The sequence below is a fragment of the Oncorhynchus gorbuscha genome, linkage group LG06 (assembly GCF_021184085.1).
Source record: "Oncorhynchus gorbuscha isolate QuinsamMale2020 ecotype Even-year linkage group LG06, OgorEven_v1.0, whole genome shotgun sequence".
Lineage (NCBI taxonomy): Eukaryota > Metazoa > Chordata > Actinopteri > Salmoniformes > Salmonidae > Oncorhynchus > Oncorhynchus gorbuscha.
This window is the reverse complement of record NC_060178.1, coordinates 70,908,840-70,913,526: the sequence shown is the minus strand read 5'-3', so window position 1 is coordinate 70,913,526 and position 4,687 is coordinate 70,908,840. Positions and strand designations below refer to the sequence as shown.

Genomic DNA, 4,687 nt, shown 5'->3' with positions numbered 1-4,687 from the left:
AACGACATTTATTGGATATTTCAAACTTTTTTAACAAATCAAAAACTGAAAAATTGGGCGTGCAAAATTATTCAGCCCCCTTAAGTTAATACTTTGTAGCGCCACCTTTTGCTGGGATTACAGCTGTAAGTCGCTTGGGGTATGTCTCTATCAGTTTTCCACATCGAGAGACTGACATTTTTTCCCATTCCTCCTTGCAAAACAGCTCAAGCTCAGTGAGGTTGGATGGAGAGCATTTGTGAACAGCAGTTTTCAGTTCTTTCCACAGATTCTCGATTGGATTCAGGTCTGGACTTTGACTTGGCCATTCTAACACCTGGATATGTTTATTTTTGAACCATTCCATTGTAGATTTTGCTTTATGTTTTGGATCATTGTCTTGTTGGAAGACAAATCTCCGTCCCAGTCTCAGGTCTTTTGCAGACTCCATCAGGTTTTCTTCCAGAATGGTCCTGTATTTAGCTCCATCCATCTTCCCATCAATTTTAATCATCTTCCCTGTCCCTGCTGAAGAAAAGCAGGCCCAAACCATGATGCTGCCACCACCATGTTTGACAGTGGGGATGGTGTGTTCAGGGTGATGAGCTGTGTTGCTTTTACGCCAAACATAACGTTTTGCATTGTTGCCAAAAAGTTCAATTTTGGTTTCATCTGACCAGAGCACCTTCTTCCACATGTTTGGTGTGTCTCCCGGGTGGCTTGTGGCAAACTTTAAACGACACTTTTTATGGATATCTGCCACTCTCCCATAAAGGCCAGATTTGTGCAATATACGACTGATTGTTGTCCTATGGACAGAGTCTCCCACCTCAGCTGTAGATCTCTGCAGTTCATCCAGAGTGATCATGGGCCTCTTGGCTGCATCTCGGATCAGTCTTTTCCTTGTATGAGCTGAAAGTTTAGAGGGACGGCCAGGTCTTGGTAGATTAGCAGTGGTCTGATACTCCTTCCATTTCAATATTATCGCTTGCACAGTGCTCCTTGGGATGTTTAAAGCTTGGGAAATCTTTTTGTATCCAAATCCAGCTTTAAACTTTTTCACAACAGTATCTCGGACCTGCCTGATGTGTTCCTTGTTCTTCATGATGCTCTCTGCGCTTTTAACGGACCTCTGAGACTATCACAATGCAGGTGCATTTATACGGAGACTTGATTACACACAGGTGGATTGTATTTATCATCATTAGTCATTGCGGTCAACATTGGATCATTCAGAGATCCTCACTGAACTTCTGGAGAGAGTTTGCTGCACTGAAAGTAAAGGGGCTGAATAATTTTGCACGCCCAATTTTTCAGATTTTGATTTGTTAAAAAAGTTTGAAATATCCAATACATGTCGTTCCACTTCATGATTGTGTCCCATTTGTTGTTGATTCTTCACAAACAATACAGTTTTATGTCTTTATGTTTGAAGCCTGAAATGTGGCAAAAGGTCGCAAAGTTCAAGGGGGCCGAATACTTTCGCAAGGCACTGTATATATATATATGTATATAAAAATATATATGAGAGAGAGAGCGAGAGCGAGAGCGAGTGAGAGAGAGATTCACTGCAGGAAAAGGTGGTGAGGTGGCCATATATACTCAAAGACCTGCCGAAACATGGATAGGACATCCTGGGGATGCAGGTCAGGGTAGTATGAGATGGATAAAGCCCAGAGGCCATGGGGAGTCTCTGGAGCCCCTAATGTATTATGCCCTTTGACCCCTTACCCCTTGGAGACTCTGTACAGGGCCGTGGTGAGTTTCCCAGTTACTGTGGCGCGCCTTAGCTAGTTCCCGGGCACAAGAAAAAACAAGGAAGGAAACAAAAGAAAGGGAGAGAGGTGTAAAGAAAAGAAAGGGAGAGAGGTGTAACATACACAACACAAAAATATAGGAAGTAGAGGGAAACGGGAAGTGAAAGAAACAGAAAGAAAAGAAAGAAAGATAAGCAGATCTGGTCAATGTTATTCCGACATTATGCCAGGGGTTGTTTCAGGGCCAGTCCTTTCACCCAAGGTTAGTATCACTTAATGGTTTATGTGGTAGATTAGGAGAATGCTAAACTAGTGATTACATTAGTGATAAAAGGAACAGAGGATTTGTGAAAGGACTGCTCCTGACGCACCCTTAGTTGGCCAAAAGCAACTATGTTAATATAAACAACTACATCTGTACACCCATACGTTTACCCCCCCTCCCCCTCCACTGGGTTAAAATCCTAGAGCAGCTGTAACTCCTGAGCAGAAGCACATTTTCACCACTTTCAGGCCCTACACTCTTCTCTCCTTTTTATTAGTTTATACTCTGAACCTCGAGAACACCCTTGGAATCTTCTAGAATCTGACTTATGGTTAGACTAACAAAATTGGTCAGAGAGAGAGTGGAGGAGGGTCTAGTCAATGTAAGATTCTGTGCTTTTGCAGAGGAGTCTTCCAGCCTCGGGTGGAGGGAGGAATGCGGACCGGACTTAGAGGCATAGGCCAATGGCAGGCGTAAGAGGAGGGGATTGAGGTGGGGTGAGAATGGGGAGAGGGGTTATGTGTGCCCCCCTCCTGCTCCACCCCTCCCCTCGACCCCATCCTCTCCTGCTGCCTGCACCTGGCTGTGCTTTACCTCTTGCTGATCCTGTAGGGGGCAGTCTCGAGCACACCAGTGATGGGGTTGGAGATGGTGGCCCGGCGGAGCTGTAAGCCAGGGAGAGGGGGTTTACAGGATATCCTGACACCACCTTCATCGCCCAACTCCATGCACCAGCCTCTGCTCTGGGTGGGCTTAAATGGCTCAACCTAACTACACTTTCATGGGTCTTTGATATAAGTCAATTCTCATTGACTCGATCAATGCATACTGTGTCAAGAGTGTTTATGTTTACCATTAACATTGCCCATTTGTTCTGCCTTCCAATGGTCTCCAAGCTGCAGATACACAGCTGCAGCTGGTCAGACAGTTACTAGTATGAGTATCTTGATTACCCCAGAGCAACGACACAGAAATTACACTTCTGTAGGACCATGAAACTCTTCCATCACACACTTCTGTGTGGCCAGGACACCCTTCTGAACCCTTATTACCTCAATGTAACCAACACACACATACCCGACAGAGAGTGGAACTTACCCTGGGCTTGGCCAGCTCTTCGACCTTCTTGATCTCGCTGTGAGAGATGATGTCATGGTAACGGACAATGTAGGGCCGGTCCCACTCGTCCTCCTGCTTCACCGGGCTCAACAGGTACTTGGGGTGACTGTGGTTGTCATAGTAATGTCAGAAAAGCCGTCTCTGTCTGCGGGGGGTCTACAGGGTGGAGGTAAGAAGACAGATAGATTGACAGATAGATTGACATAGAGATAAAGACACAAGAAGAGATAGAGCTAGAAACTGGACGTTACTCTTTGATGACGACAACTTGTGTTCAACTAACATACACACATATGCACAACAACATGACACACTCTAAACCCATTTATATGAGCTCAACCTTTCACTGTGTGTGTGAGTAACTCCTCCTCACCAGGTTGATGCCCTCCCCACGACAGAGCATCTCATAAATCTCCCTCTCTGGGACAGGCTCCCGGAAGCGCATCTTCTCCTTGGAGGCATCACTCGTCTGTCTCTTCGTTCACCGCTTGCCCTCATTCTGGGCCTTCTGGGCCTCCTTGGCCTGGGCCTTCATCTGCTTTATCAGTTGAAACTCAAAGTACTTCAGGTTGCCGTTGGCACGCTGGTGTTCCGGGTCTGGAGTGAGGAGAGAGAGAGAGGGGACAGTGAGATGAAATGCTGATGCTCATACAGTAACAAGACAAGGGAAACTTCATCTCATTTTTAAGATTCATGCTCAGCGCTACTGACTATCTGGATGACTAACTTCAGATCCTACTGCCACCTGGGACATTTTATGAGTAATCCTCTATCAGGACAGTATCTGTTTTTCAATGATTCACCTGGAGGGCATCATATTCCCTCAGAACTTGTTAACAGTTCAGGTCCTTCAGTGTGCTCTCATTTTCACTCCTTTAACTTTCTTTGTGTGTCCTAAGTTTGACCCCACCCCCAGTGTGCCTAGTTTAATTCTGAGCCATGTTAGGGTATCTCACCCAGTATGAGCAGCCTCTTGGTGAGCTCCAGGGCCCTGCCTAGCTCTCCCTGCTGGTAGATGGCATAGCTGAGGTAGTCCAGCACGGTAACCTTGTCCATGGTGGACTCCTCTCCTTCGTCCAGTTGCTTCAGGGCCTGTTTCATCCACAGCTCAGTGTGGTAGTAGTCCACCTCGCTGTAGGCAATCTTCCCCAGCTTAAAGCAGTCTATAATTGGTTCAGATTAGGTCCGGTGTGGGCTGGCCTTGATTAGTCACAAACATAGACGTCTAAGTTCGGACCGCACAGTACAGCACAGTACAGTAGAGGACAGTAGAGTAGAGAAACAGAACAGAAAAGTAAAGGAGAGTAGAGTATAGTAGAGTATAGTATAGTACAGTATAGTACAGTATGATACAGTAGAGCACAATAGAATACAGTAAAGTATAGTTCAGTTCAGTAGAGTACAGTACAGCACAGGAGGGTATGGAACAGAATAATGAACTGTATTGTACCCTACTTTACTCTAATATACTCTGCTCTACTGAATTAAACTCTACTGTACTGTACCATATTGTACTGTACTCTGCTAAATAAAACTCTACTGTCCTGTACCGTACCATACTGTACTC

The 4,687-nt window shown here is 45.4% G+C and overlaps 1 pseudogene; it reads right to left on the bottom strand.

Annotated features, from left to right (window-relative positions):
* Positions 1–1,450: 1,450 nt before the first annotated feature.
* Positions 1,451–4,287, bottom strand: LOC124038733 (annotated as a pseudogene).
* Positions 4,288–4,687: the final 400 nt, after the last annotated feature.